Genomic DNA, 19809 nt, shown 5'->3' with positions numbered 1-19809 from the left:
CAGATGTGACATACAGATTCAAAGGATTATATCAGATGGAGTGCCTGAAGAACTATGGATGGAGGTTTGTGACATTGTACAAGAGACAGTGATCAAAACCATCCCTAAGAAAAAGAAATGCAAAAAGGCCAAATGGTTGTCTGAGGAGGCCTTACAGATAGCTGAGAAAAGAAGAGAAGTGAAAGGAAAAGGAGAAAAGGAAAGATATACCCATCTGAATGCAGAGTTCCAGAGAATAGCAAGGGGAGATAAGAAAGCCTTCCTCAGTGAACAATGCAAAGAAGTAGAGGAAAACAATAGAATGGAAAAGACTAGATACAGCTCTTCAAGAAAATTAGAGATACCAAGGGAACATTTCATGCAAAGATGGGCTCAATAAAGGACAGAAATGGTAGGGACCTAACAGAAGCAGAAAATAGTAAGAGGAGGGGACAAGAATACACAGAGGAGTTACACAAAAAAGGCCTTAATGACCCAGATAGCCATGGTGGTGTGATCACTCACCTACAGCCAGTCATCCTGGAGTGCGATGTCATGTAGTCGTTAGGAAACATCACCAGGAACAAAGCTAGTGGACGTGATAGAATTCTAGCTGAGCTATTTCAACTCCTCAAATATGATGCTGTTAAAGTGCTGCACTCAATTTGCCAGCAAATATGGAAAACTCAGCAGTGGCCACAGGACTGGGAAAGGTCAGTTTTCATTCCAATCCTTAAGAAAGGTGATGCCAAAGAATGTTCAAAGTACTGCACAATTCCACTCTTTTCACACGCTAGCTAGGCTGCAACGGTACGTGAACCAAGAACTCCCAGATGTTCAAGCTGGATTTAGAAAAGGCAGGGGAGCCAGAGATCAAATTGCCAACATCCGTTGGATCATAGAAAAATCAAGAGAATTCCAGAAAATCATCTACTTCTGCTTCATTGACTTTGCTAAAGCCTTTGACTGTGTGGATCACAACAAACTGTGGAAAATTCTTAAAGAGATAGGAATACCAGACCACCCTACCTGCCTCCTGTGGAACCTATATGCAGGTCAAAAAGCAACAGTTAGAACCGAATATGGAACAGTGGACTGGTTCCAATTTGGGAAAGGCTGTATATTGTCACCCTGCTTATTTAACTTCTATGCAGAGTATAGCATGAGAAATGCCGGTCTGGATGAAGCACAAGCTGGAATCAAGATTGCAGGGAGAAATTGTAATAACTGCAGCTTTGCCGATGACACCACCCTTATGGCAGAAAGTGAAGAAGAACTAAACAGCCTCTTGATGAAAGTGAAAGAGGAGAGTGAAAAAGCTGACTTGAACTCAACATTCAAAAAACTAAGATCATGGCATCTGGTCCCATCACTTCATGGCTAATAGATGGGGAAACAATGAAAACAGTGAAAGATTTTATTTTCTTGGGCTCCAAAATCATTGCAGATGGTGACTACAGCCATGAAATTAAAAGACACTTGCTCCTTGGAAGAAAAGCTATGACCAATCTAGACAGCATATTAAAAAGCAGAGACATAACTTTGCCGACAAAGGTCCATCTAATCAAAGCTATGGTTTTCTTAGTAGTTATGTATGGGTGTGAGAGTTGGACCATAAAGAAGGCTGAACGCTGAAGAACTGATGCTTTTGAACTGTGGTGTTGGAGAAGACTCTTGAGCGTTCTTTGGACTGCAAGGAGATCCAACCAATCAATCCTAAAGGAAATCAGTCCTGAATATTCACTGGAAGGACTGATGCTGAGGCTGAAGCTCCAACACTTTGGCCAGTTGATATGTCGAGCTGATTCACTGGAAAAGATCCTGATGCTGGGAAAGATTGAAGGCATGAGGAGAAGGGTACAACAGAGGACAAGATGGTTGGATGGCATCACCGACTCAGTGGACATGAGTTTGAGGCGTGCTGTGGTCCATGGGGTCGCAAAGAGTCAGACAATGCAGCAACTGAACAACACCAATTCTCTCCTGACTAGGTGGTGAAATGAGTAAAAGTCAAAGACTGCAGAACATTTCAAAAAAGATTTTAAAATGTTTAGTATGGTGCAAGTGAGCACGTTTTTGGTTTTGGACATTTGTTAATGCTTCTTAAAGTTAAGAAGTTTTCAATGAAACTACTAAATGATTTCTTGTAATGGTATGTTTCTGCTGTTGTAAACAAGAGAGGTGATTAGTTTCTTCTTAAATCTCTTTATGCGTTTCATGCTTGTCTCCGGTTAGTACACACATGCAGAGGGACACAAAGTTCAGGCAGGACTGTGGGGACATAAGGATTTTAAAATGAGATTTTTAAAGAAAAAGAGGCTTCGCTTAAAGACTTTGTTTCAGTCCTATTTTTTGTTAAGGAAAAAAGACTCAAAAAAGTTTACTACATTTCTAAAATGTAGTGTTTCCTATTTAAGATATTACTAATTGTTGTCAGGCTTAATGAATATTAAAATTTTATATAAGTGACTTTTGGGCTTCCCTTGCGTCTTATTGGTAAAGACTCCACCTGCCAATGCAGGAGACATATGAGACATGAGTTCGATCCCTGGGTCAGGAAGATTCCCTGAGGAGGGCAGTGGCAACCCACCCCAGTAATGTTGCCTGGGAAATCCCATGGACGGAGGATCCTGGTGGGCTACAGTTCATGGGGTCACAAAAAAGTCAGACACAACTTAGAAATTAAACATCAACAACATAGGTGATTTTAACATAATCTGGGGGCATAATTAAATGTATGTACCTATGGGCTAGGTCACTTCAGTCATGTCTGACTCTTTGTGACCCTCTGGACCATAGCCCGCCAATCTCCTCTGTCTATGAGATTCTCCAGGCAGGAGTACTGGAGTGGGTTGCCATGCCCTCAGGGGGATCTTCCCAACCCAGGGACCGAACCTGCGTCTCTTCTGTCTCCTGCATTGGCAGGTGGCTTCTTCACTACCACTGCTACCTGTCTTTTAATTATTGCTGTTAAAAGTTTCCTTATTTTAAAAAGACACTCTCAAATAGTAATGGAATTCTTTGCAAAATATTATCCCCCATGTCACCAGCTAGGAGAAAATTCTGCATCATGACATCCAATGTCATGGATGGTTTTCAACAGTGTAATATGCTTTGCATATCTATGTGTGCCTATTCAGTCACCCAGCCCTGACCCACTCTGTGAGACCCCATGCACCATAGCCTACCAGCTCCTCTGTCCGTGGAATTTTCTAGGCAAGAATACTGGAAGGGGTTGCCGTTTTCTGCTCCACAGTTACATAGCTATACAGGGCCTTAAAAGGAGAACATGCAACAAATGCTGTTTTCTGACATTTCAAAACCTACACAACTCTGAAACTAGCTTTGAAACGTGAGAAGAAAGATTTTGTTGCATGTTCAGGAGCTTGACAAAGCTACAGTGCGTGGGGTGGAAAAGAGTTGGACACGACTGAATAACAGCGCGTGTACTCGCGTGGGCTCCTTTTAAGGGAGGCCCTGTAGAGCCATGGAAACCACGTGATGTGGTGGAAAACCGTTGGATGCTATCATGCAGATTTTTTTTTCTAGCTGGCGATATGAAGGATAAGATTTTTTTCAAAGAATTTTTTCACTATTTTAGAGTGTCTTTTTAAAATAAGGGAACTTTTAATGACAATGATTAAGAGATTCCTGTAATATAAAAATTAGCATCCAAATCAAGAATATACCAACTAGTAGAAAAATAGTTTCTGAAGCCTGATTTATAACGTATTGCCTAAGTTTGTTCCTATTAAGTTATAACTGCTTCTAAAACATCATGAAACATATGAATGACTTCATTCCAAGTGAAAAATCATTCATAGTCAAACTATAATGCTTTCCAAAGGAATTTTCTTTTAATAGTTTGCAGATGTTGTGTTCAATGCCAATGAAAAAATTAATTCAGTTTTAAGATGTAAAATTTTATATGAAATTAATCCCCTGAGTGGATTAAGTGTTTTCACTGTCATGGAGGAAAAAAAAAAATATGAAAAGAGTAAAGAGATATTTTAAAAAAATTATTACTAAAAATGTTCACTACATATTTTAATAATATTATTAAAGCAATCTCTATAAGCAATCTAAAATAATCCCTTAAATTTTAAAGGGAGGAAAGTTTATTTTTAGAAATCAGAACTTTAAACACTGATTGAAAAAAAGTAAAGGCAAATACAGGATTTTGAAATTTTATTTCTCTCTTCTAAAAACACCTTCATTCTCCAAAAGAAAGTGACTTCCGGGTGGGTGGGTCCTTTCAACTTAGAGGACTCCCTATGTTTGCTTTAATTTTTTTTCCATCAGCATTTAAAATTTTCAAATAGGCTATATGGAAAAAAATTCAGTCAGTTCAGTTGCTCAGTCATGTCCGATTCTTTCCGACCCCGTGAACCGCAGCACGCCAGGCCTCCCTGTCCATCACCAACTCCAGGAGCTTACTCAAGCTCATGTCCATTGAGTCAGTGATGCCATCCAGCCATCTCATCCTCTGTCGTCCCCTTCTCCTCCGCCCTCAATCTTTCCCAGCATCAGGGACTTTTCAAATGAGTCAGTTTCTTTGCATCGGGTGGCCAAAGTATTGGAGTTTCAGCTTCAGCATCAGTCCTTCCAATGAATATTCAGGATTTATTTCCTTTGAGATTGACTGGCTGGATCTCCTTGCAGTCCAAGGGACTCTCAAGAGTCTTCTCCAATACCACAGTTCAAAAGCATCAATTCTTTGGTGCTCAGTTTTCTTTATAGTCCAACTCCCAAATCCATATACGATTACTGGGAAAACCATACCTTTAACTAGATGGACCTTTGTTGGCAAAGTAATGACTCTTCTCTTTAATATGCTGTCTAGGTTGGTCATAACTTTTCTTCTAAGGAGCAAGAGTCTTTTAATTTCATGGCTGCAATCACCATCTGCAGTGATTTTGGAGTCCAAAAAAATAAAGTCTCTCACTGTTTCTATTGTTTTCCCATCTATTTGCCATGAAGTGATGGACCAGATGCCATGATCATAGTTTTTTGAATGTTGAGTTTTAAGTCAATTTTATTACTCTCCTCTTTCACTTTCATCAAGAGGCTCTTTAGTTCTTCTTTGCTTTCTGCCACAAGGGTGGTGTCATCTGCATATCTGAGGTTATTGATATTTCTTCCGGCAATCTTGATTCCAGCTTGTGCTTTATCCAGCCCAGTGTTTCTCATGATGTACTCCGCATATAAGTTAAATAAGCAGGGTGACAATATACAGCCTTGACGTACTCCTTTCTTGATTTGGAACCAGTTTGTTGTTCCATGTCCAGTTCTAACTGTTGCTTCTTGACCTGCATAGATTTCTCAGGAGGTAGGCCAGGTGGTCTGGTATTCTTATCTCTTTCAGAATTTTCCACAATTTGTTGTGATCCACAGAGTCAAAGGTTTTGGCATAGTCAATAAAGCAGAAGTAGATATTTTTCTAGAACTCTCTTGCTTTTTTGATGATCCTACAGATGTTGGCAATTTGATCTCTGGTTCCTCTGCCTTTTCTAAATCCAGCTTGAACATCTGGAAGTTCACGGTTCATGTACTGTTGGAGCCTGGGTTGGAGAAACTGCTAGAAACTGGACCAGAATTCAAAGAAGGAGAGAGAGGAGTTGAGGGTGAAGTTGATGGTCGTCTCCTGCCCTGAACTCCCTTCTGTCTCAGGTACCCTTCTCCTCACTCCCTCGCTTACTCTGGGATGAGTTCTCTCTAGATTATGAGACTAAAATTCTAACTCTCATGCAGGGGGATATAAACACTTGTGTAACTGAGTTCTCAGGGAAGCTCATCATTTCCCTCGGATTTCCCTGCTAACTTTGGTTTCATGTTTAGAAAGTCCAGTGCCTTCCTTGTCGTGAGATCAGTCCTGTACTTACACTGCCCTGGTAGAGACTGGGTGCAGGGCGGCATCTCTATGGTTCCTCTCCACCCACCCGGGACTCTCTGGTCTGAATGCTAACTGGCCATTCCTACTCATGTTCAAACAAACACGAAGATACCCAGCTCTTGAGACATGTGAGCACACGTTCCCCACCCACTGCTCAAAACGGTGGAAAGAAACATATTCCTGGGTCCTCTTTCTCCCTTGTCACTTTCTCCAGATGCCAATTGTGGAATTCCTCCGTTCTTTTATTATTAACATCAGTTCCAGATGACTCATTCATTACCCTTTATCCAGAGCACAGAGTGCTCTTATCCATCCTGCTTATAACTCATGTTTCATTTGCACATGGTCCAAGATGAAAGCTAGAAGCAGTAGGATCATACATATTGGCATTTCAATCATAGGACTCCTATTTTTTTCCCCTAAAGTTTGTAATTGACTCAATTTACAATGATTGCTGCATATGTAATTATTTCTATGTAATACAATATTTTAAAAGTACATTAGTTAGTGCTTTATGACATAGGGTATGTCATAGCTATACAAATATTAGCATCTTGAATGTTCAAGAGTTTAAAAACAATGGTATTGCCTTTCCAATATGACTGTGTGTGAGATCCATCTTCCAAGTATTGTCAGGCTCCTGCCGGTAGCTGCCTATACTTCATGTCACATTCACTCTTTGTAGACCAGCTAATGAGAAAGACAAAACATATGTTAACTTCAGAGTTCAGATTCCTTTCAGACACAAAATGTAATGTTGCAATGTGTACAGTAAAATTGTTTATGGTAATAGAAAGATCATACCAGTTTATAAGAAAACAATTCTTTAAATATTTCATAAACAAGTCTTTTTTAAAAATCCACGTGGGCCTTTGTGACCTTCATAAAATACCCTTGTTGATCAAATCAGAAATAAATCAGATGTATGAACCAACATTTCTCTTACGAAAACAAAACAAAACCCACCACTGGTGAGACCATACTAAAATAAATCCCACAGGATATATGGGTGAAAGATACTTCAGGGCCAGTAGTTTTCATCTCTGATCACCTTGCTAAAGCTGAGTTTTGTTGGCAGTAGCTTTCTTCCTCAACATGATACATAGTTCACTTTTAATTTTGCAAATGTGTATTGATTGGCTACTATTCCCTGGGCATTGCACTAAACAATCAGGGGTTGATCCTGGCTGTGAAGGAATCACAGGTGTTTTATATGGAGCCAACAAGAATTTCAGACTGATCCTTGTCTGAAAAATCTGGGATAAAAGCAGTAGAAAAGAAAAAAAAAAGTGAGAAACATATTTTTCATGAAACACCATTCTGCAAAGAAAGCCTTACTGTCTCCTATTCTCTTTTTCTCCTAAATCTTTCTGTAAATCTGATTTACCTGGAGTTGGCATTTATTCTTTGCCAAACGTTTATTCGTTGGCATTGGCTTTGTTAGGGCTTACCTGGTGGCTCAGATGGTAAAGAATCTGCCTGCAATGTAAGAGACCCAGGTTTGATCCGTGAGTAGGGAAGATCCCCTGGAAAAGGGAATGGCTATCCACTCCAGTATTCTTGCCTAGAAAATCCCATGGACAAAGGATCCTGGGGGCTGCAGTCCATGGGGTTGCAAAGAGTAGGACAGGACTGACTGACGTTTGCTTTTTTATTTTTTTAATTCTTTTCAAGTGTTACTATTTTGTTGACATTTCCTATCGTTTGTTTACCCAAGATATAATTTTAACCTGTGCACACACTGCTGCGAGATGGATCTGAGGTTGCGTCTCTCAGGACATGGCTCCCAAGACAAATTTCCTTCATTTCTCTCCTCTGATTACTACCCTTAGGATTGATCAGTGTCTTGAAGGAGAAACCAATCTCTGCAGCCCTATTAGATTTTTAGGATTGATACCTATAACTTTTTATTTTTATATTCTACTGAAATAAAGTTGTTTCAGAATGTGTTAATTTCTGCTATACAACAAAGAGATATAAATACATATATAAATATCTCTGAATCACACACACACACATATATAGATGTACATTCCTTTAAACTATTCTTTTCTGTTATGGTTTAACATAGGATATTGAATATAGTTCTCTGTGCTGTATAGTCGGACCTTGCTCTTTGTTCATTCTGTGTATAATAGTTGACATCTGCTAACCCCAACCTTCCCCTCCATTCCTATCCCAATCCCCTCCCTCTTGGCAAACACAAGTCTGGTGCATATAACAATTTATACACAAGAAGTAGCTAATATCTTACAAATTTTTCATAATCTCAATATACTAATAGTGATTTTGTGGTTGATGGAAGGAACTAGAAGGTCAAGGTCTTGAGACAAACATTTATCACTTTATAGCCAGATTGGAAAAAATATTCTCTTATAAAAGGTTATAATGGAGTTCTTTTTTTATGTCTATTATTCATACAAATATTTTATATTTGAAAATAAACTTTTTATTTCAACATTTTAATTATGAAAACAACTTTTTTCACTTCATGTAAAGAATTCAGGCTCCTCTCTAGATGTTTTGTAAGATTATTTTCTTTAAAAATAAATATATATATGCTTAAACAAACAGATGAATAGCTTTGGAAATAGAAATATGCAAGGTTAATTAATGAATCTCTTAATTTCTTAATTGTTCTTTCCTCCTATGGACTTTGGACAATTACTTTTTATTTTAGGTAACAGTTAATTCAGTTAAATGAATTGGCTATTTTCAGCCAATAGATCTTTCTTGGTTTCCCACTGTGTCTGAGGCACCGAGTGAGCGGCTGGGATTAATCACCTGGTCATGTAAAATTCCAAATAATCTTTAGTGTTTGGAATCACAGGAGACATTTCCTCATGATAACATCACAAGACTGAGAGGGAAGAGTTGCCTTGGTGAATTATAAACTGCAGAAATGGGAAAACAACATTGATTACAAAAGTTTATCCACTTAGTAGATGACCTAAAATATTTCACAGAGAATCAGCAGATACTATTATTCTCTGTGCCGTTTATATAGCTCTTTTTTGAGACAGGAAGATTTATTGATGGAATGCTAAACTTCTGCTTTTAGAAATTATCTGAATTGTGCCGTGGACACATTTGTATTTGACTATAAAGCCATTATCACCAAATCATTGATCGGAGTAAAGATTTCAACCATCAACTTTCTCCATGATGATTTTACATTTTTCATTATGTTATGAGATTATGTTGTAACCTAGGCCAGAAACCTATTGCTGTGAGCTGAAAGATGAGAATTTAATGAGGTATAAAACATATACAAACTGCAACGTCAATGATGATATCTTAATAGCTTAAGAGGTTTGCATAACTGTATTACAAACTGAAACATAAAAAGATATAGCATGTAGACATCAAGCTTGTAAGTCGGCAACGCAAGGGCCTACAAGCTTCACAACCTGAGAGAGAAAGTGAAAGTTGCTCAGTCGTGTCCGACTCTTTGCGACCCCATGGACTATACAGTCCATAGGATTCTCCAAGCCAGAGGACTAGCTTTTCCCTCCTCCAGGGGATCTTCCCAGCCCAGGGATCAAACCCAGGTCTTCCACACTGCAGGCAGATTCTTTACCAGCTGAGCCACAGGGAAGCCCTGAGCAGAGTTTTTGGTTTCAATTTTCTTAAAAAGCAAATTCAGGATGTACGACATTTATTAAGAAGTGTTTTTATTTTCCCCTAAAAGTATATCTTCTAAAAGTCAGGCTGAGCTTACTTCTTTGTTGAAATAGAACAACATTGGTATAATGATGTTAATTTTTAAAAATAGTTGCTCTCTTTAAACGTTAGATGACAGAACAAGAACGCACTTCTCTGATTAGAAGCTGAAGCAAAGGGATGTGGGGAGGAAGTGGGCCTGGCATGGGAAGGTGATCCTGTTCGGGGATGGAGATGGCCATCAATCTAGTGCCTGCTTCCTCGATTTAGTTACAAGATCTCTGAAACATAATCCAACCAGATCCATTTATTTCACAACATGAAGACTTTCTGAGAATATCTTTTAAAACTCGTTCTGAAAGTCAGTTTTATTTACTGCCTTACCCTTCTTTCTTTACCTTCCTAGGTTTAAATCCAGCAGCTATAGCAGCAGCAGCTTGCTGAGTATCCTAGACAATTCCTAACACAGGGGGGCTCCACAGCCTGTCAAACTGAAAGCTGTCAGCTTTTTTTTCTTTTTTTTTAGATTTTTATCTTGAAACTGGGGGGAGAAAGATCTATTAGATTGTCAAGGATATCAATTTAACAATGACTGCATTTTATTAACATATTTAGGAGAACTATAAAAAATGAAGTAGCAGTATATTATAGAGATACAAGATCCAAGATTTGTATCTTTTTTTTCATTTTTTTTAAAACAAGACTTCATAGGTTCAATTCTCAGATCTGCTAGTTAATAACTTGATAAATGTGCAATCTTGGATAAATTATTTTCACTATATTTCCATCTCTTTGTATGTAAAAGGGGAATTATAATAATATAATAATATCTACCTCAAAGTTTCTTTCCACTTAGAATAAAACCTGGTACACAAATGTTGGACAGTTCATCTCTTTCCTTAAAAAGTCTCCCTGATTAACTGGGGGTACCAGTGGACCATGGTTGGCTGTGGGTTTCACATGGACTCAAATCACCTTTGCAATTATTTCTGAAGCTTGACACTTTTGTACAGATTAAGGAAAATCTAGAGAAGAACTTGCTTTGAGGACAAAATGTTAACATCTAAGTTAATAGCATTCCTCTTAGAAAGTGTTTTCTGTTGAAAATGTCTCTCTGTTAAAAGGAAACCACATTCACATTCTCAGGAGTTCCAGATACATTAAAAATTGAAAAATATTTGATTGTTGAAAGTTTTACTACATGTCAAAACTAGAAAGTTTATAATAATTTGATGGGAAAATTTTCCAGTTTATTTTTTATCATTGAAACTGGTATTTTAATCAATTTCAGTAATTATTTTTCTCTCTTATGGAAAAGATAGAAAAGACAGAATAAATTTGGGGAAAGAACAGATCTTTTCTATATGTGCAAATAGAATTAAATAAAGTTTAAAAATCCAGATATGCATTCCAATATTTCCAAACTCATCTGATTTTAAGCATCAGCCAGAGGTTTTTTTTCTTGATAATTGTTTCCTAGGGTTCATTCCAGGGCTAAGAAATTAGAAGCTTTAAGACAGTTTATAATAACAGTCTAGGTGATCCTTGTGATCAGATAAGTATGTAATAAACTTAAGTATGTAATAAACTAACTTAAATAAGTGTTTCTCTGAATTAAACATGTCTTTTGAGACATTTAATCAGTTAAAGACAACATGGGCTTTCTAAGAGAGACGCTTGTGTTAAGAAGAATGCACCAGTTTGAACAGTAATAAAATTTTCATTTTATAAACAAAACTAAGTTAATTATCTTAATTTCTTTTAATCACACACACTATTCAAATTAGTTATATTTAAATTTGTAATTTCCTCAGATTCATAAATATTTTAACTCTGACAGTCAAATATTAGAAGTCCAGACCATAGCTAAGATTTTTAAGTAAAAACCAACTGTTGCTGGCTTAATTTGTGAAAGGATTTTAAATATTGATTTTTTTTCTTTAACAAATAATTTACACTATCTGCACATTGGTGCCTGCCAAGCTATTGTGTGAATTTTTACCAGCTGGGAATTATCCCCTCATTCTCTGGTGTGATTAACACTTGCAGCTGTAGGATAATTAAAACGTCAATCCGTTCTGAAACAGCACAACAGTTTCCCGTTTGCTCATCAGTCAGGAGGCTAACTGAGGGCTCTCGCTCTCATCACGACGACATGAACTCACACCCTGCCCCTCTCTTTTCTCCCACCTCCCGCTCTTTTTCCATCACACACGCACACACACTCCACCACACCACACTCTGAAGGTTGAATTTGGGGAAAGCATCTGCCTCCAGTGTGGGAGACCTGGGTTCGATCCCTGGGCTAGGAAGATCCCCTGGAGAAGGGAAAGGCTACCCACTCCAGTATTCTGGCCTGGAGAATTCCATGGATGTTATAGTCCATGGGGTCGCAAAGAGCTCTTTTGGAGAAGGAAATGATCAGAAGGTTAAGGAATTGTTGATGATAAGTGTTTCCTGAATAGTACATATTTTTTGGACCATGGTAACATACATGTAACTAATTTTTCCCTCTTTTATAGAGATATAATTGGCATATAACATTGTGTAAGTTTAGTGTGTACAATGTGATGATTTGATACACTCATATTGCAAAATGATTACCACTATGGTGTAAGCTAACACTTCCATCACTTCAGTTACCATTTTTGTGTATGTATGTGGTGAGAACATTTAAGATCTACTCTTAACAACTTTCAAGTACATGATCAGTATTCATAACTGTAACTACCATACTGTGTGCCAGATCCCAGAACTTTTTGATTTTATAACTTGAAGTTTATTTAGTTTTAGAACTTCTTCCTTCCTGACCTGTTGGCACTAACCTAAAATACTCCCTCTCATATGTAACCTTCCGTCAGAACATTCTATGATGATCAAGCTTCTAGGCCGAGAAGAAAAAAAAAAATGATGGGAAATAAAAGACATAGAGGTTATTGAAGGATTAATGCTTCAGAATGTTCTAGAGTCTTCAGTCTTGCACCAACATGATTACTAAAAATGCAATGTGGAAGCAGAAAATTAAATCCACATATCTCTGAAAGTTCCAGCCCCACCTCTGCTTCTTAAATATTTTTTATAAGTCTAAATAATCCCTTACAATTATAGAGTGAAAGTGACAAATAGATTCAAGTGATTATATTTGATAGAATTCCTGAAGAACTATGGATGGAGGGTTCATGACATTGTACAGGAGGCAGTGATCAAGACAATACCCAAGAAAAAGAAATGCAAAAAAGGCAAAATGGTCATCTGAGGAGACCTTACAAAGAGCTGAGAAAAGAAGTGAAAGGCAAAGGAGAAAAGGAAAGATATACCCATCTGAATGCAGAGTTACAAAGAATAGCCAGGAGAGATAAGAAAGCCTTCCTCGGTGATCAGTGCAAACATATAGAGGAAAACAATAGAATGGGAAAGACTAGAGATCTCTTCAAGAAAATAGAGACACCAAGGGAACATTAGGGATACTAAGGGAGCATGACCCCACCCTTATGGCAGAAAGTGAAGGAGAACCAAAGAGCCTCTTGATGAAAGTGAAAGAGGAGAGTGAAAAAGCTGGCTTAAAGCTCAACATTCAGAAAACTAAGAGCATGGCATCTGGTTCCATCACTTCATGGGAAATAGATGGGGAAACAATGGAAACAGTGGCTGACTTTATTTTCTTGCACTCCAAAATCATGGCAGATGGTGATTGCAGCCGTGAAATTAAAAGAGGCTTGCTCTTTGGGAGAAAAGCTATGACCAACCGAGACAGCATATTAAAAAGCAGAGACATTACTTTGCCAACAAAGGTCCATCTAGTCAAGGCTATGGTTTTTCCAGTGGTCATGTATGGACGTGAGAGTTGGACAATAAAGAAAGCTGAGCGCCGAAGAATTGATGCTTTTGAACTGTGGTGTTGGAGAAGACTCTTGAGAGTCCCTTGGACTGCAGGGAGATCCAGTCAGTCCATCCTAAAGGAGATCAGTCCTGATATTCATTGGAAGGACTGATGCTGAAGCTGAAACTCCAGTACTTTGGCCACCTGATGTGAAGAACTGACTCATTGGAAAAGACCCTGATGATGCTGGGAAAGATTGAAGGTGGGAGGAGAACGGGGCAACAGAGGATGAGATGGTTGGATCGCTGACTCAATGGGCATGAATTTGAGCAAGCTCTAGGAGTTGGTGACAGGCAGAGAGGCCTGGTGTGCTGTGGTCTATGGGGTCGCAAAGAGTCGGACACGACTGAACGATTGAACTGAACTCAACTGATAGGTCCCAGTGCCTGGAGTCAGCAGCCGCTGTGTGGCTTTTATGTTTTCCTGTTGGAGTTCTTTTTAACTTAATTAAGCCTTCAATAGGAGTTTTATTTCCCTCAGGGTGGTTGTGAAGTTTAAAGTGGCCTTCAAAGTAAGTATCCAAAATACCTATTCCATCAAACATCTTTTTGAACTTCTTATTTTGCTCAGAGGAACATTGCTAATCAGATAAATGAACTCTTTGGGATGAATGTGATACTCACTCTAGGTAACAATTTCTAAGACTTAGGTGGTGGTTATTTAAGTGATTTCTTTTCAGACTTGTAGGAAGAGGTGGTAAGAAGTTAGTGAAAGCAGGGTTGACTTGATGGAAGCTGAAAACGTTGGGTTTCCAAGAAAGGTCCTTTCATTTTGAAGGAATCTGAGTGTCTCTCTAGCCAGTGTCTGTTTTACTGACAGGCTGAGCCCATGTGACATGGTGATGTCCCTGTAATTCATAAATTCTGGCTGATACCACACAGGAGTGCATTTATAGACTGAACTCTTCTGGGTCGTTTTCTCATTATTTCCCTCCTTTTAAAATAGTTGTACACACACGTTGTATTATTAAATACTGGGACTCCTAAAATATTTACTCCTTTATTATTTTTAAATCTCTCTTTAACATTCAGCCTCCTTGTTCCAAAAGGGGAGATAAGACAGCTATAATTTTGATTTAGTTTTATGGGCAACAGAATTATTTTAGTGATTCCTGGAGTCATTATTCCTACACATCAAAGGCAGTCTTTTCCTCTGATGACTAAGCATGCAATGAGAAGCTGAGATGACATCATCCAGTCCACTGACCCCTTAAGATTCATACTTGAAAGGGAAATTTGGGGTCCAAGAAGGGAGGTGAGGCTCTGGTTCAACCAAAGAAACTGCTTTTGAAAAGTGACAGTGAAATTCCTTAAAGTACAAAGTGTGTTCCTTGAGCTATTAAAAACTATTTATTGTTGGAATTTTACTCTGGGTAGCAGATATTTTAATGCCTACGACCCAAATGCAATACTCTGGGCTAATTTTGAAGACTATGGTACATAGAAAGCAAAAAATATAGTTATCCCCAAAATGTCAACACCGCCTCCGAATGGGTTCAAAGCAAAATCAGTCCATGCCCCTGTGCCTGTGCATTCTCTGTGAACACAATAACTACAAATGACGCCAGAGGAAAAGGGGAAAGGGCTTCTGTTGACTTCAAATAAAGGCGCTGTCTGACAAAAGAGAAGCAAATGGTACCTGGATCGGCCGTTAACAAAAGCCTTGTACATCTACAGCTGCACTCAATGAGCACTTTGGAAATTAAAGAATTGCCAGCTTTCCCACTTTGGGACAAAAAACATTTGTGCTAAACAGCCGGTAAGTAAATGCAGTAAACATATTTTTACAGTGAATAGAATTGTTTTATATTTTGGGGACTGATTGTGAATGTCTAGTGCTTCTTGATTAGCAAACATTTGGCAGTTCTCGAGTCTTCAGACATTAAAATGCCAAAACAGATTTTTATTCTCCGTCTGAGCTCATCTATTTTTTTTCTCCATCCTTCTAACAATTATCCTCAAAACATTTGAAAGCACTAAAATAAAACGTGTTCTGAAAACACATTCAGAGACGTTTTACCTGTGTGACTTTAATAAGCACGTAAATAAAGAAGCACTGGGTGGCTGTCAAACTCCATTAGGGCGGGGATGAGAACACAGTCGTGTGTAACGCCTGTTTGAATTGTTGTTGGGCATGTCCTTAGGCCTGGCCTCAGGACAACTGACGGTTTCATTGCTGTTTAACAAGGCTGGTGAAAACAGATGTTTGTGGAAAGCCTCTTGGGTTTCTGTCTTAGTAGGGATACTCCTGCTCATTTTTTGAAATCAATGAATTTCTGAGACTACAGAGTCCTCAGCAATAACTTTTCTCCATTTTCACCTCTAAAAGTCACCTCCTTATGATTTTTTAAAAATATTATTATATCAAAATGAATTCCTTTGGAAGGTTTTTCTTTGAAATGATAATGTGTATTTACACTTTGACTTTAATCATTCTTTTACAACTAGAAGATTGATTACATTGGTTTTGTATTCATCCTTTCAGTATTATTTTCATTATAGTTAGATTACTTAATAGAAGTCAATTTTTTAATCTATCAGCTTTATACAAGATATGAAAATTCAGAGAAAATCAGTTAAGTAAAGTAGTGTAATTTTGTACCTCTTACATCTTGGATGTCATGCAGGTTTTGCAACTCTTCTGTGATTATATATGTGCATTAGGCATGTATTTGTGTGTATGTATATGTGTAAAATATAGTGCATTTTATCATTATAATTACAGTTTTTAATTAAAACATGGTGGTGGTATATTCATTTCATTTTGTTTTTGAAACAAATGACCACAGAGTGGCTAGAAATAATACACATTTGTTACTTTGACTTTGGGAGAGGAGCAGTCAAAAACAGGTTTCACTAAAATGGGTGTGAGCAGGATTATCTTTCTTCTGGAGGTCCTACAGAACTTTTTCTTTCTTCTTGCCTTTTCCATTTATTGGAGGGGCTTCCCTCATAGCATAGCTCAGCTGGTAAAGAATCTGCCCACAATGCAGAAGACCCTGGTTTGATTCATGAGTCAGGAAGATCTGATGGAGAAGGGATAGGCCACCCACGCCAGTATTCTTGGGCTTCCCTTTTGGCTCAGCTGGTAAAGAATCTGCCTGCAATGCAGGAGACCTGGGTTCAATCCGTGGGTTGGGAAGATCCCCTGGAGAAGGGAAACGCTACCCACTCCAGTACTCTGGCCTGGAGAATTCCATGGCCTGTATAGTCCATGGGGTCACAAAGAGTCAGACACGACTGAGCGACTTTCACTTGCACTTTCAGAGGTTGCTTGTATTCATTGGCTCCTGGCTCCCTCCTCCATCTTCAAAGCCAGAAACTGCATCACTCTGGCCTGTCTCCATCAACAACTCTCCTTTCCTCTGACGCTGACTCCTCCTGCCTCCCTTTATATGTGTTCAGTTGTTCAGACATGTCAACTCTTTGTGACCCCTTGGACTGTAGCCCATCAGGCTCTTCTGTCTATGGGATTCTCCAGGCAAGAATACTGGAATGTGTTGCCATTTCCTCCTCCAGGGGATATTTCTGACCCAGCTATTGAACCTGGCAGGCAGATTCTTTACCATTGAGCAGGGACACCCCTGATTAGCACTTGATCTTGGCCAAAAGGCTGACCTTCTGATTTCATTCATCTGACGTGGGTGATCCAGGGTCTCTCCTTATCTCTACCTCAAAATTCTCTTTAAAAAAAAAAAATAATTTATTTTTGTTTATTTGGCTTTGTCAAGTCTTAGTTGTGGCACATGGGGTCTTCCATCTTCACTGCAACCTGTGAGATCTTTAGTTGTGGCATGTGATCTAGTTCTCTGACCAGGGATTGAATCCAGGCCCCTGAATTGGCAGCACAGGGTCTTAGCCACTAGCCCATCAGGGAAGTCCCCAAAATTCCTAATTCAAACACATCGGCAAAGCCATTTTTGCCATGTAAAGTAATATGTTCATAGGTTCTGGTATTAGGACCTGGGCATCTTTGGTGGAGGTGCTGTGGCAGGGGCGGGTGGCCAGGTTATTGCTTTGCTTACTCTAGGCCTCTTAGAGGCACAAAGCCCTCTAATAATGAGGTTCTCACCACTTCCCCCTCCCTGTGATTTCTTACCTCTCCTGAACTTCAGTGTTCAGGAGCTCCAGCTCACCCATTACCTTGGGGGCCATCCTGGGTATGAAATTAACACTGGTACAGCTTGCCCAGGTCTTCCCAGACAGACGTACTTTGGGCCTTTACTTACTCTTTCCCCTGTGTGAGGTGGAAACTGCTTGTAGCACAGACTTCTCCAACCTGAGTATTTTTTCCTAGTGCCGCTTCAGTTCCCTGAAACTCAAGTGCAACTTTCTCCTTGGGGTGCCTTTTCCACGAGAGGACCTCACAGCAGAGGTAAGGGGCATCCTCGGCGGCTCAGTGGTAAGCATTCTGCCTGAAATGCAGGAGCCACAGAAGATGGATATTCCATCCCTGGGTCGGGAAGATCCCCTGGAGGAGGAAATGGCGACCCGTTCCAGTATTCTTGCCTGGAGAATCCCTGGGGATTCTCCAGAGGAGCCTGGCAGGCTCTAGTCCAAAGGGTTGCAAAGAGACGGACACGTCCGAAGTGACTTGGCACGCACAGTAGGAGTGAATTCTTTCTCTCCCTCTCCTACTCAAGGTGTAAAGGGGGCAGCCTCATCCTTATTCCTTGATGCCTCTTCCAGACCATTAATCCACCACTGCCATTTGAAAATCTCTCTTCCCGAGTGGATGCATGAGGCTGAGTCCCTTCGTTGTTCGCCTGAGACTATCACAGCGCTGTTAACGGCGCTGATGCTGCTTCAGCTGCGCGTCTGACTCGGTGCGGCCCGTGGACTGCAGCCCACCGGGCTCTTCTGTCCCTGGGGCTTCTCTAGGCAAGAGCACTAGAGTGGATCGCCATGCCCTCCCCAGGGCATCTTCCTGACCCAGGGATTGAATCTGGGTCTCTTGCATTGCAGGCAGATTCTTTACTGCTGAGCCACTAAGGAAAGCCCCAAATTGGCTATACCCCAATACAAAATAAAAAGCTTAAGTTTGAAAATAAAATAATTTATAAATAAAAAGGGAGTTAAAAAAAATCTCTCTTCCTTTGAAGCTGATGACAACGGATGGTTACTTTCCTCTCCCCATTCTCGACATGATCTGTTTGCTTCTAAGACCACATCTCGTGTTTTTCATTTTCTTTATCAGTTTGTTTTCAGGACTTGCAGATATTGTTTCTCTCAGAGACATGTTTGTCCGTGTAGCTGTCATTGATCAATAGTTTCACCTTCGGCACCAGTGACTGCCATTGTCACGACCCCAGAGGCTTCCTGAAGTATGACAACGTCTGTCACCTGGAAATCCCTTGGAACTGACAGATGGAAGATGATAGACTCCAAGTTTCCACTTGGTGCTTTATCCTTCTCCCCTTTCAATGTCTCTCCTCCTCTTAACTCATCAATGTTCTTCACTTTCATCTGGCTCTCTCTTACCTTTTCTACTATCTCCATATCTTAGCCTCTTCTGTGAGTTTTTAATAATAACACAGAGCAGCACTTCTCAAACTACCTGTGAGGTGAAGGACCATTTTTTATTTCCAAACCTGATGTCAACTAATATTAGTAAAATACAATAAATATGAATGTTTTTGGAATTAAAAAATGAGAAACCAAAGCAATACTAAAAAATGTTTATTGTAAGATTCAACAGAAAAAAATGTATTTCAGTAAATACATGCAAAGCAAATAGGATGAAATAAAGGAAGTTAAAAAAACCAACATAATGCATTGAAATGTGCTTATTAAATGATTATCATGGAGTATAGCTATATCAGCTGTGTGGCATTCTACAACAACTCAACACAAGAAGAAAACGTTTTAAGTGAAAAAGCAACTCCCCATATTAACCCCCTGGAAGGTACTCTGAAGAAGCACCATAAATATAAATGTTTTGTCCTTAATGTGAAAAATAAGCCTGCTTCTTTCCTGTTAATTTAATCTTGAGCATATTGATAACTATGTATTTGTAGACAATAATTCATAACTAAATTGTTGCTGTGTTATCATTTCATAACACTTATAGAGAACTCGTCTCACAAAGGTATCCTGGCAGGAAGAGATTTAAAGTAATTTCAGGAAGTTTGGGATTTTGTTTTTAGCTTTAAAATGAAGTAAATGATGCTGTATTTTTAAAATTCGTGTTAAATTCTTCATCAATAACTGATTTTAATCATTTATCCTATAAAGTTATAGCTAAATTCAGATTATGCTCAGATGAAAGAAATAAATTCCAGAGCCATGAATTTACCATGTATAGAAATTTCTATGCATTCTTTTATGGAAGATGAAATTCACAATATTCAAGCACATGAGGTGTTTAATTATAACTTTTTAAAGATAAGCAATAT

The 19809-nt window shown here is 39.0% G+C and overlaps 1 long non-coding RNA gene across 1 annotated transcript; it reads right to left on the bottom strand.

The window, feature by feature from the left end:
• Nucleotides 1-648: 648 nt before the first annotated feature.
• On the bottom strand, nt 649-17098 carry LOC122676106. The gene is made up of 3 exons (XR_006335427.1): nt 17087-17098; nt 4417-4421; nt 649-781 (listed from the first exon to the last, which is right to left on the bottom strand). It is a non-coding gene; the product is annotated as an uncharacterized LOC122676106 (long non-coding RNA).
• Between the last annotated feature and the right edge of the window lie 2711 nt (nt 17099-19809).

The sequence above is a fragment of the Cervus elaphus genome, chromosome 19 (assembly GCF_910594005.1).
Source record: "Cervus elaphus chromosome 19, mCerEla1.1, whole genome shotgun sequence".
Classification (NCBI taxonomy): Eukaryota; Metazoa; Chordata; class Mammalia; order Artiodactyla; family Cervidae; genus Cervus; species Cervus elaphus.
Note: the sequence above shows the minus strand (reverse complement) of the source record. Positions and strands in the feature narration are given on the sequence as shown.